Raw genomic sequence first — 22,211 nt, 5'->3', positions numbered from 1 at the left:
GTATAATGGTAATAATAATCTTGATTAGCATGTCTTGGGAGTATGATATTTGTGTCTAACTTTCGCACTAATCATAATTCACGATTCATTCAGAATTATCTTTAATCATGGTAGCATTCACATTAATGTAGACGTGTTTAGAAATATATTCTATTTTAATTAAAGATAAAAGTGAATCCAAAATGATGCAATACTTTATCATAAATTTCATATTGGGCACAAAATAATCTGAAACACAACCAAAACAGCAAATGCATCCAAAAAAGGTGTAGTCACAAGTTTGATGTAGTCATCGTGTGCTATGAATATGGTACCAAATACTTAACGAATACTGTTGCTCCCCAAAAATGAGGGGGACTATGTTCAAAAAGTGCTGTAATTTCTAAACGGTTCACTTGAAGTGGATGAAAATACCCTCAAATTAAAATGGACAGTGTGCACTTCAACCTCAGGCATTGTGCCATTTCAAATCCAGTGCTGGAGTAAACAGCCAAAACAACCAAAAAATGTGTCACTGTCCCAATACTTTTGGAGCTCACTATCTCATTTACAGAAATATTCATACCCCTGAGTCAATACATGTTAGAATCACCTTTAGCAGCAATTACAGCTTTGAGTTGTTCTACCTAAGTCTCAAAGCTTTGAACACCTGGATTGTACAATATTTAGTTTTAGGTTATTGTCCTGCTGAAAAGGGAATTCATCTTCCAGTGTCTGGTGGAAAGCAGACAGCCAGGTTTTCCTCTAGGATTTTGCCTGTTCTGAGCTCCATTCCGTTTCTCTTTAATCCTGAAAATCACCCCAGTCTTTAATGATTACAAGAATACCCATAACATGATGCAGCCACCACTATTCTTGAAAATATGGAAAGAATTACATGCATAATTGCATTGGCGATCACTTTTGATATTTGTGTTTTCCCGCTAACGGAACATTCATACTTATAGCCTACTGCCATATGCTCATTGCTGCGCTGAATAATAAAGACAATCCCTAGAAGTAGATTATTCACAGACACCCTGTTCTCTCACACACACACACGCGCGTACGAACAAACACACACACACACACACACACACACACACACACACACACACACACACACACACACACACACAGGTGCGCGCACACACACACACCCGGGCACACACACACGCGGGCGCACACACACGCGGGCGCACACACACGCGGGCGCACACACACACGGGCGCACACACACACACACGGGCGCACACACACACACACGGGCACACACACACACAGAGCTGCTGCAGATTAAGTTCCAGGCGGCGTGCAGACTAACTGACTCTCTCCAGAGAAGTGATGACTGATGATGTGAATTGGAGCATGCCCAGTTTGATCATCACGAGGTCCCGAGATCGATTGGAGCACAGCGAGCACAGAGAAACTGGACACAGGAGAAGACATCACGGGCTAACAGAACAGTCAGGTGACAAGTTGAAAAAAGGAAAGTGGAGCCACATGATGTAGTGGAGATGGGAGACACTGCATGACGATACAGACAGAGACTCAAACATGTATTGCAAAGCCACAGAACAGCCCCTTCTGCCAACAGCAGATACAACAGTAGATACAGCACACTGCACAGTCACTCTACAGCAGTGGTCTTCAGACCTGTTCAGCAGGGACTTCAGCCACAATTTCTGGGGACCCCATTTTTTGGGGCAGAAATTTCACACGACCCCACCCAACCCCAAATCTAAAAGACACAACCTTAAAAAATGTAAAAAATAATATGTTTATTTTACAATTTCTTGAGGCGACCCCACTGCCCTTCCCCGTCGTGACCCCGACTTTGAATACCGCTGCTCTACAGAGAGTATTCAAGTGTGTGGAGGTGGGAAGGCTGCAGTGCAGAGGCGCTGGTGACTAGCGTAGCTCACAGATCAAGGTCTCTCCTCTCTAGACCTCTCTGTATTCTAGGACTGACACTAATGGAAGTGGGTGTCTAATGACAGAGACAATACACACACACACACACGTCAATGACATGATACACACTTCAACAATGACTACAGCTAAAACACATCATTACACAATATTCTACTCATTATCTGTTCGATTAGGACCAATTAGAAAAATGTCTGCAGTCATTGGCTGTAAAAATACAATCAATTAGGACTAGCCTATGACAATGAGAGAGAAATGCCATTGCAGAGTAAAAAATAGATGAAGTAATGACGGGCAATTCATCAAATGTGTTTGCTTGCTCACCACAGTGGATGACCTCACTGTGGCACACACACACTAGGGCTGGGAATTGCCAGAGACCTCACGATACGATATTATCACGATACTTAGGTGCTGATGCAATATGTATTGCGATTCTATATGTATTGTGATTCGATACTGGGATTTTATTGCGATTCGATGTTCCAAACATATTGCTCTCCATATGTCTGCTGCAGAGGGACAGCTAGTTCATTGCTATACTGAACAAAAATATTTATTTAAAGATTTAAAAAAGATTTTACTGAGTTACAGTTCATATGAGAAAATCAGTCAATTAAAATAATTTCATTAGGCCCTAATCTATGGATTTCACATGACTGGGAATACAGATATGCATCTGTTAGTTGAATTCTCTGGCAACAGCTCTGGTGGACATTCCAGCAGTCAGCATGCCAATTGACGCTCCCTCAAAAGTTGAGACGTCTGTGGCATTGTGTTGTGTGACAAAACTGCACATTTTACAGTGGCCTTTTAGTGTCCCCAGAACAAGGTGCAGGTGTGTAATGATCATGCTGTTTAATCAGCTTTTTGATATGCCACACCTGTCAAGTGGATGGATTTTATTGGCAAAGGAGAAATGCTCGCTCAATTTGTGCCAATTTTTGGGGGGAGAAATAAGCTTTTTGTGCGTATGGAACATTTCTGGGTTCTTTTACTTCAGCTCATGAAACATGGGACCAACACTTCACATGTTGCCAATTTAAAACATATTGTGTAGTTTGGCTAGTTAACTATTTAGTAGGGTTTAGTATTTTCAATAAACGTTGTAGTCAACTTATGCAATACTTGAAGACGTAAAGCAGATTGTGTTCTTCATTTCACCCGTCACATTATTTTACATTATGAAGCTTACCATAGTTCCCCCAGAAAAGTTGAGCCAGTCACGTGTTAGTTAGTAAATAGCACAACGGTAGAAAGAGGGAGCTGGTGAGTCCATAGAGTTCTATATCTATTGGAGAGTCTCTGTGGTGCAGCACACGAGGTGATGAAATTACACATATGCAATTCACTACTAAATGTTTGCTATCACATATCTTATAATGGCTTTCTGCCAGTAGTCAAAGAGTTCTGGATGAGTTCTGTAAAGCTGCCATTTTGTCCATGTGCTTCCTACTAGAGTTTTTTCCCCTCCTTCGTTCTTCTCCCCCTTCCTTCTCTATTCTTCTCCCCTCTGCTCCGTGTACACATGCTGCTCTTCCTTCTCTATTCTTCTCCCCTCTGCTCCGTGTACACATGCTGCTCTTCCTTCTCTATTCTTCTCCCCTCTGCTCCGTGTACACATGCTGGTCTTCCTTCAGAAAAATCATACATCACTACTTTGTTCATTTTCACAATTTTTCATTCACTTTCGCTTATAAATGTTTACACACCAAAAAGGACATTCGGTACCTACTAGCTATGCTTGTATAACTTTATGAGCTGGATTTGCAATTAGTTTGTCCGTTTTCGCTCCTTAGCGAATTAGTTTGTGCTAATTTTGTTAGCATTCTGGTTAGCATTCTGGTAATAGAGGCAATAGAGGCCCAATTGGCTTTTTTTGCAGTTTTAGCGCCCCCTTGTGTGGTATGCCAGTAATACCGTAAATTCTAGAATGAGAGGACGGTATGACAATGAAAATCTGGATACCGCCATGATAATCTAGATAATATTCTTAGAATAGCCTAAATGACAATTAACTCGTATGCTGTCAAGATTTCCCCTGAAAACTGAATATTTTAGCTTTACAAATGGATCTTGGCCATTTGATACCTGGTTCATTGAACGACAGAATTATTTTAGAAAAGACAGTCTTTGGTTGTAATTGTAATGTTGTACAATCCTCCAGGAGAGCTCAGCAGAGCTACTGGGTGTGCAGGCTTTTGCTCCAGTCCTGCTCTAACACACAACATTGTAAAGAAAATAAAAAATATCAGCTGCTCAATAGGACCTTGATCAGCTGACTGCTGTGTTTGAGCAGGATTGGATGAAAATCCTGCAGATCCAGTAGCTCTCCCGACGGAGGGTTGACGGACCACATGTTTTATACAGAGCAGTATTTTACTTTGTGGTGTGTTAAAATGCCTTGCTCAAGGGCACAACGGCAGGAGATATAATACATGGGATCAGAGACCAGCAGCAGCCTTCCATTGTCAATACTAGTGATAATTGTATTTTGTGATGTGGTTCCTTGCATGATTACAGTTATGGCCACCACTAGGATAAATAAATAGACCTAAACTCCCATCCTTCATGCTGTGAGCAGAGGGAGGTACAGGGTCAACCCCAGGACAAAACTTCATCACTTTGTTGAATGAATGGGCATTAATGAGAGGGTGTTATAAAATCATGAGGACAACTTAAGGATAGGCCTTCGTCTGCCATGGCTGGCTTCTTTTTCAACGCTGATACCATTCCACAGAAGAGTATTATCAGTAACAGCCTATAACCTAGCACTAGCCTCTGAGTAGCCGCTAGACACTCCAGCTAAGAGTTTTTTAAACTCCTTGTGTGAAAGGATACCGGTAGGCCTAGACCAGCTGATACAAAATGTGTTAAGGCAGCAGAGTTCAGAGCAGGCTATGGCATGCAAGTACTCTCACAGGACTGTTTATGGTGTGCTCTGTGTGCAGGTATGTCAGTGGAATGCCCTCCACTGGCAGCACATTCCACAACACAATACGCACCAGCTAGTCCATCACTCAGTGGAGATTTCACTCCCAGGCACACTGACTACAGACTGACTACAGATGCATAGAGACAGCAGCACAGTATGTACACTATTTAGCCTTTCCACTGTATGTCCTGAGAGACAGAAGGGTTATACACAAAACACACACAGATACACTATCAGCTGAGTGAGTGAGCAAACATAAACACTGTTAACTTGTGATAAGAATAACTACACATTAGTCACAGAAAGGCAAATGGACAGACATTATGGCCTAAATGGTTTAGGCCTGACACAAATAGGCTTGTAGGCCTTTGCCCAAATCAAGCCCGACAGATGTGCTGTGTAGGCCTAACCTCTGGCCACCAATCAGGCACCATGCTGTGTTATTATGACAACAATATGGAGATGACCTGATACTTTCACACCTATTAAAATAAGGGAAAATGCAAAGTGACTTCAATGGCTAATTTCTCTGAACAAGGAAATAAATAACACCAAATCCACTGAGAATAAATGATGCAGTATAAATAAACATTAGATCAAGACACAGCTTCCTACTGCTTGTCAAACAGATAACCTATATAGGGGTGGGCTTGGTGTGGGGTCTGAGGGATCCGTGGCTGGTTTTAGACCATTTGTTTGGATTCCGCACGTCTTAAATCATTGTGAAGAAGAGGTTTGGTACAAATCGTATGCTGGGTATTATACTTATTGAATATTATATAAATCAATTGAAAAGGCCACCTTGGGTTCAATCAATTAGCTTAATTTCAAATTATCTTTCAACTAAATGATGTTGCAGGAATGCTTATCTTATCTGTTTCTAACTACAGAAATCATTTCAGAACAATCTGAGATGGTGGGTGTCATGGACTGCTGAAATGACATGACCCTACAGTGTGGGTAAACAGTTCTGTGTGAGCTGAATGTCAATCTGCTATCCTAGGTAGAGAAGAGGCTGAATGTCAATCTGCGATCCTAGGTAGAGAAGAGGCTGAATGTCAATCTGCGATCCTAGGTAGAGAAGAGGCTGAATGTCAATCTGCGATCCTAGGTAGAGAAGAGGCTGAATGTCAATCTGCGATCCTAGGTAGAGAAGAGGCTGAATGTCAATCTGCTATCCTAGGTAGAGAAGAGGCTGAATGTCAATCTGCGATCCTAGGTAGAGAAGAGGCTGAATGTCAATCTGCTATCCTAGGTAGAGAAGAGGCTGAATGTCAATCTGCGATCCTAGGTAGAGAAGAGGCTGAATGTCAATCTGCTATCCTAGGTAGAGAAGAGGCTGAATGTCAATCTGCTCTCCTAGGTAGAGAAGAGGCTGAATATCAATCTGCTCTCCTAGGTAGAGAAGAGGCTGAATGTCAATCTGCTATCCTAGGTAGAGAAGAGGCTGAATGTCAATCTGCGATCCTAGGTAGAGAAGAGGCTGAATGTCAATCTGCGATCCTAGGTAGAGAAGAGGCTGAATGTCAATCTGCGATCCTAGGTAGAGAAGAGGCTGAATGTCAATCTGCGATCCTAGGTAGAGAAGAGGCTGAATGTCAATCTGCGATCCTAGGTAGAGAAGAGGCTGAATGTCAATCTGCTCTCCTAGGTAGAGAAGAGGCTGAATGTCAATCTGCTCTCCTAGGTAGAGAAGAGGCTGAATGTCAATCTGCGATCCTAGGTAGAGAAGAGGCTGAATGTCAATCTGCGATCCTAGGTAGAGAAGAGGCTGAATGTCAATCTGCGATCCTAGGTAGAGAAGAGGCTGAATGTCAATCTGCGATCCTAGGTAGAGAAGAGGCTGAATGTCAATCTGCGATCCTAGGTAGAGAAGAGGCTGAATGTCAATCTGCGATCCTAGGTAGAGAAGAGGCTGTCATGGCTGCACTGAGGGGCTTGTGGGGGTGACCGGGCGAGTGGAGAGAGGAGGACCCCACCTTAACATAAAGGCTTGGGCATGACAATGGGACCATTGTACCCCTGGTTTGACCCTGGTGAGTCATTGGTAGTAGGGGCAGGGACTGGGACAGGGGCGTGCAGGCATGGCATAGGCCCACTAGGCTGCCCTAACTGCCTGGCTCACCATCAAAGCCTCAGGCTTGATGCACAAGGTCTTCTCTTACAACCAAGCCTGAGTGTGCATGATGCATGCACAACATCATACATCTAGTAGGCCTATGGGGGCACTAATACATGCATTTTCAGCCAGGACAGGAAAGCTAGCCTAAGGCCTCAAAGCTTTCTGTCAAAAGAAGATGAGATCACAAAAAAACTCTGTCCAGGACTAGCTACAGTTATCTATTATCTTATCTATTGTTCACAGTGGCCAATGAACAAAGATAGATAAGCAGAGGACTTTCAGTGGCATTAGTGAAAGTATTACCAGTCACCAACAAAGCCAAGAACAACATCTATTAGCTAAACCACAACAACCTGCTGAAAGATCAATTCCAAGGCAAATACTGACAAAATAACAGAAGCAACATTAGGTGGTTAAAAGTATTGACTAGAGACACAAACTACCAAAGCCAGGTCATTTAGGTCAGTGGTTCCCAAGCAGGGGTACTAGCACATCTAGGGGTACTTGGTCTATCCACAGGGGGTACTTGAGAAGACCCATGAGACCATAGGCTCACTGGTAAAATACACATGAGGGGGTACTTCAGGGGTACTCTGGGCAGAGCAAAATGCAGTTGGTGGTACAGTAAGCAAAAAAGGGTGGGAACCACTGAGTTAGATCATCGTCTCAGGTCTTGTCGTGACAGAGGGCCATAGGTTGTGACCTCAAGACTGCATTAGTAGGCAACAGATATCAACACAGAGAGCACTTAGGTTAGATAACTGACTGGGGCTTTTGCCACAGCTGACCTGACACAAAACATTACAGCCTAAGTTGACACACAACACTGCCCAGACACTGATGAAAGAGGCCCAGGCGGGCTGTGCATACAATAACATGAATCCAATTACATATAGAATAATACATGATATGATCTCTATGGGGCTGGTGTTTCATTCCAGGAAGATGTTTCCTCCCCTCTGCTCTCGTTCACTACCCTGCACAGATCTGACGACTGGATTTATGAAAGCAATATGGCAGAAACTAGGTGGATTGTCTCGACATCATGCAGATAATAACTACTGTACTCTCTCTCTTAGATGATTGTGTCTCAATGAGAGAAAAAAGGCAGAAGACACTAGTTAAACCGGACCTACCACTTACAACAGACACAGCATACAGGCAGCAGGCGTTTTCCACATTAATGTCTTCAAATACCACTGTTTGGTGCTATAGATCCATGAGCTTGTTAGTGCCAGCAATAATATTTTCAAATGCATCCTATTGTGTGTGTGTATGCAACAAGCCTTTATCAGTCAGTGGGGTGGGCAACCTGATTGAAAGCATCAACCCCCACATACCCTACCCATGCACATAGATAGACACATACTTTGTCTGAAACAAAAGCATAAATACATACATCGCAGGAAAAACGTGTTTGTTGCAATATGCCTTCAACCTCAGAACCATGCCAACTGAACATGTATGGGCTTGCCTCAATTTCAACTCAGCAATAGGGCAGACATTTATTTACATTGTATTTGATTGGTGTGGATCGGACATAATCTCTTTAGGAATCCAAGGAAACTAGGCTAGTGAAAAACCTGGAGGACCTTCTGTAACTGTTAAATGAAGCAGAGCCTTCATGGTGTAACAACAAGCCATGTAATTAGTAAGTAGTTAGCTAACTTACTAGCTAGGTTAAAGATTTGTAAAACCAGTTTCCCTTTTATCTGTGGCTAGGTAGCTAACTAGCTAAATGACCAAGTAAATGTGTTCAGATCAAAAACTCAGCTAGCATAGCAAGCTAGCTAATGTGTTAGGCAAGGGCTGCACTCACCTGACTGGCTATTTTGGCACTGTATAGGCCAGGGCTAGCTGGTAAAATATAGCATCTAGCTATACTGCAAACTGTCTCAGCTGGGTCTATCGTTAATGGTTTTTGAGAGGAACACAAATCTGCGAATAACAACAACAAAGACGGATTTCGGATACCAAACCGTTAGATATCGAATCGTTCGGTGTTCAAACAGAAAATATGTTGAATGCCAGAAGAATGCCAACATCTGTCCGGCCTCCGGTGCTTCCACGCCCTACGCTGCCTGACTATCTACATTGCCTGCCTGGCTGGATCTGCCGTCTGCATCTAACAAAGGTGATGCAACCGAGGCTGACGAACTAGCTAATAAAATGTCAACAGGTTTGTCTGGCTAGGAAGTCTGCATAGGACATTTTGATAATCAACTAATGCAAATGTCATTTAGTTGAATTAACCCTCAAACTTAAAGCCAAATGTTGCCTGTAATTACTATAGTTATACAAGGCAGTCACAGTTTTACCGCAAGCCACAATCAGTTGAAATGTACTCAATCATTATTTAGCCACAGGGCGCAGCGCATTGGATCTGGTTAGCTACACACCCGTAGCTATCTACCCTACTGTAGTTTAACACTTAACCGGCAAACATAATATCAAAACGATCTATAAGACAGAAAACAATAGATCCTCACCCAAATCTTGGATTCGGACAGCTGGGGGAATCCTGAAGCACCTCCTGATATTAAACCCGCCGTGTCATCGGTGTATTTCTCGGGAGAGAAATGTGTTCGCAAAGAAAAGATTACGCTTCCAGACACACAAGCCGGGGAATGCAGGAATGTGACGTTAGGCCGGTAAGTGGAGGCTTGGATTCTGGGAGCCGTAGTTCTGTATGGCAGTGCGATTCCATTCAATCACAGTGTCGGGAGCTGTAATTGTATTTGTTTGAAATAATACAGACTTGTTCAAACATTTGAGAAGGGTCAATTCATTAATGGGAGACATTGAGTTTTTTCTTATTTCTGAAGTCAATTTCAATTGATATCCGCGCCAGGGTCTTTTTCTTTTGTCCCTGTGGGACGAATTGATGGTTATTTAAAAAATGTAAATAATTTAACATTTATTTAACTAGGCAAGTCAGTTAAGAACAACTTTTTATTTACAATGACAGCCTATCCCGGCCAAACCCGGACGACGCTGGGAGTCTCCAGTTAATTTGCACGCAGACTCAAACAGCGAGAATGGGCGCGTTTGAGCGGATCATTTTTGTCAAGTCGATGATCCCCTGCATTTCAAAGGGTGTTGCATTATGGGGTTTTATTAATACAGATTGTCTGATTTACGCCTAGCACTGAGGAATAATAAGACTGGAGACTCCGTTCAAGATGTCCGACCGTTGTTCTCACTAACATTCCCATAAACCTATTCATGGATTTCCTATATCTGGGTTGCATCCGGTTTATACTGACCAACATACATGTGCACTAGGCACTCAGTGCACGCAAGGAGAAGCGACGACGTCATCACCTCATCCAAAAACATGGTAGACATTGGATGAAAATAACATTTTAATATCTTCAGGTGTGAGTGATGTAAAAAAAAAAAAAGCCTCAGCGATAATTATTTGAATAATTCAATGGATCAAATCAAATCAAGTTTATTTTATATAGCCCTTCGTACATCAGCTAATATCTCGAAGTGCTGTACAGAAACCCAGCCTAAAACCCCAAACAGCAAGCAATGCAGGTGTAGATACGCTTGACCTCATCTTTACTAGATGCTGTTCTTCCACTAATCTCATTGCAACTCCCCTCCAAGTCTCCGACCACTACCTTGTATCCTTTTCCCTCTCGCTCTCATCCAACACTTCCCACACTGCCCCTACTCGGATGGTATCGCGCCGTCCCAACCTTCGCTCTCTCTCCCCCGCTACTCTCTCCTCTTCCATCCTATCATCTCTTCCCTCTGCTCAAACCTTCTCCAACCTATCTCCTGATTCTGCCTCCTCAACCCTCCTCTCCTCCCTTTCTGCATCCTTTAACTCTCTATGTCCCCTATCCTCCAGGCTGGCTCGGTCCTCCCCTCCTGCTCCGTGGCTCGACGACTCATTGCGAGCTCACAGAACAGGGCTCCGGGCAGCCGAGCGGAAATGGAGGAAAACTCGCCTCCCTGCGGACCTGGCATCCTTTCACTCCCTCCTCTCTACATTCTCCTCTTCTGTCTCTGCTGCTAAAGCCACTTTCTACCACTCTAAATTCCAAGCATCTGCCTCTAACCCTAGGAAGCTCTTTGCCACCTTCTCCTCCCTCCTGAATCCTCCTCCCCCTCCCCCCTCCTCCTCCCTCTCTGCGGATGACTTCGTCAACCATTTTGAAAAGAAGGTCGACGACATCCGATCCTCGTTTGCTAAGTCAAACGACACCGCTGGTTCTGCTCACACTGCCCTACCCTGTGCTTTGACCTCTTTCTCCCCTCTCTCTCCAGATGAAATCTCGCGTCTTGTGACGGCCGGCCGCCCAACAACCTGCCCGCTTGACCCTATCCCCTCCTCTCTTCTCCAGGCCATTTCCGGAGACCTTCTCCCTTACCTCACCTCGCTCATCAACTCATCCTTGACCGCTGGCTACGTCCCTTCCGCCTTCAAGAGAGCGAGAGTTGCACCCCTGCTGAAAAAACCTACACTCGATCCCTCCGATGTCAACAACTACAGACCAGTATCCCTTCTTTCTTTTCTCTCCAAAACTCTTGAACGTGCCGTCCTTGGCCAGCTCTCCTGCTATCTCTCTCAGAATGACCTTCTTGATCCAAATCAGTCAGGTTTCAAGACTAGTCATTCAACTGAGACTGCTCTTCTCTGTGTCACGGAGGCGCTCCGCACTGCTAAAGCTAACTCTCTCTCCTCTGCTCTCATCCTTCTAGACCTATCGGCTGCCTTTGATACAGTGAACCATCAGATCCTCCTCTCCACCCTCTCCGAGTTGGGCATCTCCGGCGCGGCCCACGCTTGGATTGCGTCCTACCTGACAGGTCGCTCCTACCAGGTGGCGTGGCGAGAATCTGTCTCCGCACCACGTGCTCTCACCACTGGTGTCCCCCAGGGCTCTGTTCTAGGCCCTCTCCTATTCTCGCTATACACCAAGTCACTTGGCTCTGTCATATCCTCACATGGTCTCTCCTATCATTGCTATGCAGACGACACACAATTAATCTTCTCCTTTCCCCCTTCTGATAACCAGGTGGCGAATCGCATCTCTGCATGTCTGGCAGACATATCAGTGTGGATGACGGATCACCACCTCAAGCTGAACCTCGGCAAGACGGAGCTGCTCTTCCTCCCGGGGAAGGACTGCCCGTTCCATGATCTCGCCATCACGGTTGACAACTCCATTGTGTCCTCCTCCCAGAGTGCTAAGAACCTTGGCGTGATCCTGGACAACACGCTGTCGTTCTCAACTAACATCAAGGCGGTGACCCGTTCCTGTAGGTTCATGCTCTACAACATTCGCAGAGTACGACCCTGCCTCACACAGGAAGCGGCGCAGGTCCTAATCCAGGCACTTGTCATCTCCCGTCTGGACTACTGCAACTCGCTGTTGGCTGGGCTCCCTGCCTGTGCCATTAAACCCCTACAACTCATCCAGAACGCCGCAGCCCGTCTGGTGTTCAACCTTCCCAAGTTCTCTCACGTCACCCCGCTCCTCCGCTCTCTCCACTGGCTTCCAGTTGAAGCTCGCATCCGCTACAAGACCATGGTGCTTGCCTACGGAGCTGTGAGGGGAACGGCACCTCCGTACCTTCAGGCTCTGATCAGGCCCTACACCCAAACAAGGGCACTGCGTTCATCCACCTCTGGCCTGCTCGCCTCCCTACCTCTGAGGAAGTACAGCTCCCGCTCAGCCCAGTCAAAACTGTTCGCTGCTCTGGCACCCCAATGGTGGAACAAACTCCCCCACGACGCCAGGTCAGCGGAGTCAATCACCACCTTCCGGAAACACCTGAAACACCACCTCTTTAAGGAATACCTAGGATAGGATAAAGTAATCCTTCTAACCCCCCCCCCCCCTTAAAAGAGTTAGATGCACTATTGTAAAGTGGTTGTTCCACTGGATATCATAAGGTGAATGCACCAACTTGTAAGTCGCTCTGGATAAGAGCGTCTGCTAAATGACTTAAATGTAAATGTAAATGTAGAAGCACGGTGGCTAGGAAAAACTCCCTAGAAAGGCCAAAACCTAGGAAGAAACCTAGAGAGGAACCAGGCTATGAGGGGTGGCCAGTCCTCTTCTGGCTGTGTCGGGTGGAGATTATAACAGAACATGGCCAAGATGTTCAAAATGTGCATAAGTGACAAGCATGGTCAAATAATAATCAGGAATAAATGTCAGTTGGCTTTTCATAGCCGATCATTAAGAGTTGAAAACAGCAGGTCTGGGACAGGTAGGGGTTCCATAACCGCAGGCAGAACAGTTGAAACTGGAATAGCAGCAAGGCCAGGTGGACTGGGGACAGCAAGGAGTCATCATGCACGGTAGTCCTGACGTATGGTCCTAGGGCTCAGGTCCTCCGAGAGAGAGAAAGAAAGAGAGAAGGAGAGAATTAGAGAGAGCCAAGATTTTCAAAATGTTCATAAATGACAAGCATGGTCAAATAATAATCAGGAATAAATGTCAGTTAGCTTTTCATAGCCGATCATTAAGAGTTGAAAACAGCAGGTCTGGGACAGGTAGGGGTTCCATAACCGCAGGCAGAACAGTTGAAACTGGAATAGCAGCAAGGCCAGGTGGACTGGGGACAGCAAGGAGTCATGATGCCCGGTAGTCCTGACGTATGGTCCTAGGGCTCAGGTCCTCCGAGAGAGAGAAAGAAAGAGAGAAGGAGAGAATTAGAGAGAGCCAAGATTTTCAAAATGTTCATAAATGACAAGCATGGTCAAATAATAATCAGGAATAAATGTCAGTTGGCTTTTCATAGCCGATCATTAAGAGTTGAAAGCAGCAGGTCTGGGACAGGTAGGGGTTCCATAACCGCAGGCAGAACAGTTGAAACTGGAACAGCAGCAAGGCCAGGTGGACTGGGGACAGCTAGGAGTCATCATGCCCGGTAGTCCTGACGTATGGTCCTAGGGCTCAGGTTCTCCGAGAGAGAGAAAGAAAGAGAGAAGGAGAGAATTAGAGAGAGCATACTTAAATTCACACAGGACACTGGATAAGACAGGAGAAGTACTCCAGATATAACCAACTGACCCTAGCCCCCCGACACATAAACTACTGCAGCATAAATACTGGAGGCTTAGACAGGAGGGGTCAGGAGACACTGTGGCCCCATCCGATGATACCCCCGGACAGGGCCAAACAGGAAGGATATAACCCCACCCACTTTGCCAAAGCACAGCCCCCGCACCACTAGAGGGATATCTTCAACCACCAACTTACAATCCTGAGACAAGGCCGAGTATAGCCCACAAAGATCTCCACCACAGCACAAACCAAGGGGGGGCGCCAACCCAGACAGGAAGATCACGTCAGTAACTCAACCCACTCAAGTGACGCACCCCTCCTAGGGACGGCATGAAAGAGCACCAGTAAGCCAGTGACTCAGCCCCTGTAATAGGGTTAGAGGCAGAGAATCCCAGTGGAGAGAGGGGAACCGGCCAGGCAGAGACAGCAAGGGCGGTTCGTTGCTCCAGAGACTTTCCGTTCACCTTCACACTCCTGGGCCAGACTACACTCAATCATATGACCTACTGAAGAGATAAGTCTTCAGTAAAGACTTAAAGGTTGAGACCGAGTCTGCGTCTCTCACATGGGTAGGCAGACCGTTCCATAAAAATGGAGATCTATAGGAGAAAGCCCTGCCTCCAGCTGTTTGCTTAGAAATTCTAAGGACAATTAGGAGGCCTGCGTCTTGTGACTGTAGCGTACGTGTAGGTATGTACGGCAGGACCAACTCGGAAAGATAGGTAGGAGCAAGCCCATGTAACGCTTTATAGGTTAACAGTAAAACCTTGAAATCAGCCCTTGCCTTAACAGGAAGCCAGTGTAGGGAAGCTAGCACTGGAGTAATATGATCAAATTTATTGGTTCTAGTCAGGATTCTAGCAGCCGTATTTAGCACTAACTGAAGTTTATTTAGTGCTTTATCCGGGAAGCCGGAAAGTAGAGCATTGCAGTAGTCTAACCTAGAAGTAACAAATGCATGGATTAATTTTTCTGCATCATTTTTGGACAGAACATTACTGATTTTTGCAATGTTACGTAGATGGAAAAAAGCTGTCCTTGAAACAGTCTTGATATGTTCGTCAAAAGAGAGATCAGGGTCAAGAGTAACGCAGAGGTCCTTCACAGTTTTATTTGAGACGACTTTACAACCATCAAGATTAATTGTCAGATTTAACAGAAGATCTCTTTGTTTCTTGGGACCTAGAACAAGCATCTCTGTTTTGTCCGAGTTTAAAAGTAGAAAGTTTTCAGCCATCCACTTCCTTATGTCTGAAACACAGGCTTCTAGCGAGGGCAATTTTGGGGCTTCACCATGTTTCATTGAAATGTACAGCTGTGTGTCATCCGCATAGCAGTGAAAGTTAACATTATGTTTTCGAATAACATCCCCAAGAGGTAAAATATATAGTGAAAACAATAGTGGTCCTAAAACGGAACCTTGAGGAACACCGAAATGTACAGTTGATTTGTCAGAGGACAAACCATTCACAGAGACAAACTGATATCTTTCCGACAGATAAGATCTAAACCAGGCCAGAACTTGTCCGTGTAGGCCAATTTGGGTTTCCAGTCTCTCCAAAAGAATGTGGTGATCGATGGTGTCAAAGGCAGCACTAAGGTCTAGTAGCACGAGGACAGATGCAGAGCCTCGGTCTGACGCCATTAAAAGGTCATTTACCACCTTCACAAGTGCAGTCTCAGTGCTATGATGGGGTCTAAAACCAGACTGAAGCATTTCGTATACATTGTTTGTCTTCAGGAAGGCAGTGAGTTGCTGCGCAACAGCTTTTTCTAAAATTTTTGAGAGGAATGGAAGATTCGATATAGGCCGATAGTTTTTTATATTTTCCGGGTCAAGGTTTGGCTTTTTCAAGAGAGGCTTTATTACTGCCACTTTTAGTGAGTTTGGTACACATCCGGTGGATAGAGAGCCGTTTATTATGTTCAACATAGGAGGGCCAAGCACATGAAGCAGCTCTTTCAGTAGTTTAGTTGGGATAGGATCCAGTATGCAGCTTGAAGGTTTAGAGGCCATGATTATTTTCATCATTGTGTCAAGAGATATAGTACTAAAACACTTAAGTGTCTCTCCCGATCCCAGGCCCTGGCAGAGCTGTGCAGATCCAGGACAGCTAAGCCCTGGAGGAATACGCAGATTTAAAGAGGAGTCCGTAATTTGCTTTCTAATGATCATGATCTTTTCCTCAAAGAAGTTCATGAATTTATTACTGCTGAAGTGAAAGCCATCCTCTCTTGGGGAATGCTGCTTTTTAGTTAGCTTTGCAACAGTATCAAAAAGAAATTTTGGATTGTTCTTATTTTCCTCAATTAAGTTGGAAAAGTAGGATGATCGAGCAGCAGTGAGGGCTCTTCGATACTGCACGGTACTGTCTTTCCAAGCTAGTCGGAAGACTTCCAGTTTGGTGTGGCGCCATTTCCGTTCCAATTTTCTGGAAGCTTGCTTCAGAGCTCGGGTATTTTCTGTATACCAGGGAGCTAGTTTCTTATGACAAATGTTTTTCGTTTTTAGGGGTGCAACTGCATCTAGGGTATTGCGCAAGGTTAAATTGAGTTCCTCAGTTAGGTGGTTAACTGATTTTTGTCCTCTGACGTCCTTGGGTAGGCAGAAGGAGTCTGGAAGGGCATCAAGGAATTTTTGTGTTGTCTGAGAATTTATAGCACGACTTTTGGTTGGTCTGAGCAGATTATTTGTTGCGATTGCAAACGTAATAAAATGGTGGTCCGATAGTCCAGGATTATGAGGAAAAACATTAAGATCTACAACATTTATTCCATGGGACAAAACTTCGTGCACAAATGGATGATTTGTGCACGAAGTCAGTACTTGACTCGGGCCAGCCTGAATGCGCATGACACGCTATTCCAAGTTGTCAAATTAGGGTTTGGAAAGTCATGGAAAGTCATGGATAACTGCAGCCTAAATAAATCTGCACCATTGGAAAACTGGGATTCCCCTCTATTAAACAGTAGCCATGTAATTGTTACAAATATTCTAAGAATAGCCTAATTGACAAATAACTTGCTGTGCATAGATCTCCCCTGAAGCATTAATAGTTGAGCCTCATATACACTGAAAAAAATATAAACACAACATGTAAAGTGTTGGTCCAATGTTTCATGAGGTGGAAAAAAAATCCCTGAAATTTTCCATACGCACAAAAAGCTTATTTCTCTCAAATTTTGTTAACACGTTTGTTTACATCCCTATTAGTGAGCATTTCTCCTTTGCCAAGATAATCCCTCCACCTGACAGGTGTGGCATATCAAAAAGTTGATTAAACATCATGATCTTTACACAGGTGCACCTTCTGCCGGGGACATTAAAAGGCCACTTTAAAATGTGCAGTTTTGTCACGCAACACAATGCCACAGATGTCTCAAGTTTTGAGAGAGCGTGAAATTTGCATGTGTAACGGATGTGAAATGGCTAGCTAGTTAGCGGGTACGCGCTAATAGCATTTCAATCGGTTACGTCACTTGCTCTGAGACCTGAAGTAGGGTTTCCCCTTGCTCTGCAAGGGCCGCGGCTTTTGTGAAGCGATGGGTAACGACGCTTCGTGGGTGACTGTTGTTGATGTGTGCAGAGGGTCCCTGGTTCGCGCCCGTGTCGGGGCGAGGGGACGGTCTAAAGTTATACTGTTACACATGCTGACTGCAGGAATGTCCACCAAAACTGTTGCCAGACAATTGAATGTTGATTTCTTTACCATAAACTACCTCCAACATCGTTTTTAAGAATTTGGCAGTATGTCCAACCGGCCTTACAACCGTAACCAAGTGGAAGCTGCTGAGGGGAGGATGGCTCATAATAATGGCTGGAAAGAAGCGAATGGCATAAAACCGTGTGTTGGATGTATTTGATACAGTGACGATTTTAGCATGCAAATCTGGGTTGGGCAAACTCCAACAACAAAAATGTGGATGCATGCCAGCAAAGCCACTACACAACACTAAACAATACATTAATTGCACTATAACGGTGACAAAAGGTGCCCACAAACTGTTAGGGCCTACATAAAGCTGTTCCCGACAGCAGAGCTTTCTGTTCAGCACCATGGAGTGAATCCTTACAACTACTACACCTGGCTATCAGCAGAGCCTTGTCTGGCAGCGAAACAGTTAATTCAGCCTCATTTACTGCCTTTTAATAACACAGAACTGATATGGCTGACTTGCTTAAACAAATGTGGTTTCTACTAACAATTGAGATGTGCAAACTATAGCATAAGGGGACGACAAGCTGATAAGAGGCAATCCGTAATTTCGATTAAGACATTAATGAGCAAGCTATGACGGACTTAGTCAATATAACTATTTGTTCAGCACTTTTGAAATGTACAGCGACAGAATTCAGAACATGGTCCGTTCTTACAGTATTCTTCCTGTACACCAAGTCAGAACCCTAGGATAAATAAAGGGGGCATATAAGCAGACAATGAAAGCTCATACAATTTTCATTGATTACATTTCTCTAAAAGAGGCTATAGGCTACATGTGCAACACCAAGCCAGAGCAGAATGCTAAATTATGAGAGGGAAAGTGACCAAATTATTAGGGTGAGGCACATGGGCTACTAACAGCTTACTACACAACATACACTTAGTATTACTTTCTTAGCTACAGTATACATATCTCCCTGGCATATTACATAATTTATGCAGCAGCATACAAAACATTTTTGGACTCACCTTGTTATGCTGTGCCCACTTGAACAGGAACTCTTCAGCCGGCTGTGACACGATCCCCTTGGATCGAACCCGGGGCTGCAGTGGCGCCTTAGCACTCATTTGCGATTTCCAACTTGTTGTATAAAACGTCTCGATGAGCACCGAGACGTTTTATCTATGACTTCTCTTCATATGACAAGGATTGCAAAGGATTAGCCAGTAGATTTCCGACTTGATGCATGATGATGACTCCTTGTCTAGCTTGCTAGCTAAACTGAAAGTATGATGTTGACATGACCAGTTCAATCAAAGCTGCTGTATATATAACAAGATTTGACGTAATTTTATCTGTGGCCAATGACCTTGAGCCTTCTTGGATGGGCACTTCTAATGTAAGTCTATGGCAGCACCCAAGGGTCTTACATTTTTGAGCTCTACCCATAGATTTTGCGGTGAAGTAGTGCCCCCATGAGTGACAGAACACTGAGCCAATCACGGCGCAACTAGAGAATATCACCAACCCCTATGCTTATTATTTTCTGCTGGCTGCCCCACCACCACAGAAAGCACTGAGCTAGGCTGAAACATCTGCATTTTGGAGCTGTCTTACTCAAGAAAGCAAAAAAGAGACCATGTTTGTTTGCGGCTTTATTAACTCAATTATGTAAAAAAAAAATTACATTGTTTGCAAACTGATATGTGACATGTATTAATGCCAAAAAAACATGCAAAACCGGCACAACAACAAACAAACAAAAAACAATATATATACTACTGGTCAAAAGTTTGGACACACCTACTCATTCAAGGGTTTTTCTTAATTTTTTCTGTTTTCTACATTGTAGAATAATAGTGAATGTAACGGTTGTCCTCCTCCTCTTCGGAAGAAGAGGAGGAGTAGGGATTGGACCAAAGCGCAGCGTATGTTGAATCCATATAGATTTATTTACAGACGAAGACGAAACACGAAAAACACTTGAATAAACTACAAAACAAATAAACGATGTAGACAGACCTGAACTAGAGAACTTACATAAACACGAAGAACGCATGAACAGGTACAGACTACACAAACGAAACGAACAAACGAAACAGTCCCGTGTGGTGCACAGACACAAACACGGAAGACAATCACCCACAAACAAACAGTGTGAACAGCCTACCTTTATATGGTTCTCAATCAGAGGAAACGTCAAACACCTGTCCCTGATTGAGAACCATATAAGGCTAATTACCAATGACCTAAACATAGAAACACAAAACATAGAATGCCCACCCAAACTCACACCCTGACCAACTAAACACATACAAAAATAACAGAAAACAGGTCAGGAACGTGACAGTGAAGAGATCAAAACTATGAAATAACACATATGGAATCATGTAGTAACCAAAAAAGTGTTAAACAAATCAAAATGTATATATTTTTTGAGATTCTTCAAAGTAGCCACCCTTTACCTTCATGACAGCTTTGCACACTCTTGGCATTCTTTCAACCAGCTTCATGAGGTAGTCACCTGGAATTTCAATTAACAGGTGTGCCTTGATAAAAGTTAATTTGTGGAATTTCTTTCCTTCTTAATGCTTTTGAGACAATCAGTTAGGATTATGTGTTGTGACAAGGTAGGGTTGGTATACAGAAGATAGCACTATTTTGTAAAAGACCAAGAATGTCAAGAACAGCTCAAATAAGCAAAGAGAAATGACAGTCCATCATTACTTTAAGACAAGTCAAACGGATAACTTGAAGTATGAGCGAACAACATGACATTTAGTGTGAAGTCACCCAGGTACATTTGGGCAAATCGTGAAGGAGACATTTGCATTCATATTACATTTTTCTGTAAGAATATCGTCAAATCTGTATACTTCGACTTTGATTTAGCTTTTCCAGTATTAGTATTCATATTATAAGTTCAACATTTGCAAAACAACCAGTTTTCATAACTTCATAACTCTGAATATTCTTATAATTTTTGTCCAAGAGGAAAAGGCATGAAGTCGCACAAGGTTAGTAGCTACATTTTACAACAGATATAGGGTTTCCGATACTCCTGTAAAGCCCAGCTCATTGGCTATCTAGCTAGCTTTGTTTGACCCCAAATGGTGCTTATTTGACAAAGACACAGTCAATCAAATGAAGACCGGCCGCGTCATTGGCGTGCCATGAAGGCGTCACTCTCTGACCAAATTTGGTGTCCTATAGGATATACTACACCCCTAATGATATAGTGAAGTCTGGTTACGTTCTAGGATCTCTGAGGAATAAATACGAACGTGATTTGACTCATTGAAACAGCGTTTAGGGTTAGATTTTCACAGATTCCTTTCTTTGCAAATTGAACGAGTGGAAATACAAAATCGATCGTGCATGCTATATGGACCTTTTTAGGATATGAAAAAGGATTTTATCTCACAAAATGACACTTCATGTTATCTCTGCGCCCCTTAGGATGTTAAATCAGAGCAAGATTTCAGAATGTAAGAACACATTTCACCTTCAGAGGTGAATTTATCAAACCCATCACGGTGAAAAAAGGTGTTTTGTTGTTAGGAGCTCTCCTCAAACAATAGCATGGCATTTTCTTGCAGTAATAGCTACTGTAAATTGGACAGTGCAGTTATATTATCAAGAATTTAAGCCTTCAGAAGATATAAGACACTTATATGTACCGGCATTTGTTGTTTCTCTAAAATCTGCGATCGTGACACAAGGCGCTGCATGATTTACCACTGTCCAGTTAACGGGACGCCTATCCCTAATTAAGGCACTGAGAATGACAAAACGGGCTCCAACCCAGGATGGAGCTTGTGGTCCAGTCAATAACACGATTGTGTTTCTGGAGTCAAGAAAATCCCAAAACCATAGGAACATGGGGGGAATTGATGAGGAGGAACTCTATGGTCTCACTGTGGTTTCCTGATACCTGTATATGAACGGGCACTGTGCTATGGGGGACTCTTCCAATAGAGCGGCCATCCAGTGCCCTTGCATCCATGGGACAGAGAGAAGTTGAGTGGGAATACCTCATTCGGAAACTATGGTAGCATCCATAAAACTTTCATCAGCCCCAGAGTCAATGAGCACCCAGAGAGACTTAGACTGGTCTCCCCACAGCAGAATCACAAAAAAAGGTGGGCGGGTGACGTAAATGAGGGGACTCCCAGTCTGGCTCACCAGAGTACTTGTACCCACTAAAGAAAAGCGTTTCTTAACAAGGTAAGTGGCTATATAATGTCCCGCCCCTCCACAGTACAGACAACATTTAGAATGCAGCCTACGTGAGCGTTCCCCAACCAATAACCTAGCTCTTTCCAGTTGCATGGGTGGGTTCAGGAGTATCCAACTCACTCGTCGCCAATGATTTTCAGCTCTCCTCGGAAATACACACTTCGGGGATTTCCGGATTCCTTAGCACGTGCGCCAGCATCAGCAGACTAATTAGTGTTCCCGAGACACGACCTCCTCTCACACCGACGTTCTCGTAGGCGCTCATCAATCCTAATCGCCGGGGCGATGAGGGAATCGAGGTCCAGTG

The 22,211-nt window shown here is 44.0% G+C and overlaps 1 protein-coding gene across 1 annotated transcript in view; it reads right to left on the bottom strand.

Moving 5' to 3' along the window:
• Positions 1–9,570, bottom strand: part of ctif (CBP80/20-dependent translation initiation factor) — a 173,604-nt gene extending 164,034 nt beyond the window's left edge. Inside the window, exon 1 of the mRNA XM_038989443.1 lies at positions 9,458–9,570. The gene's annotated coding sequence lies outside the window, so the exon portion shown is untranslated. The remainder of the gene's footprint in view (positions 1–9,457) is intronic.
• Positions 9,571–22,211: the final 12,641 nt, after the last annotated feature.

Source organism: Salvelinus namaycush, chromosome 3, assembly GCF_016432855.1.
Source record: "Salvelinus namaycush isolate Seneca chromosome 3, SaNama_1.0, whole genome shotgun sequence".
Taxonomy (NCBI): domain Eukaryota; kingdom Metazoa; phylum Chordata; class Actinopteri; order Salmoniformes; family Salmonidae; genus Salvelinus; species Salvelinus namaycush.
The sequence above is the reverse complement of the archived record's forward strand: the minus strand, read 5'-3'. Positions and strand labels throughout refer to the sequence as shown.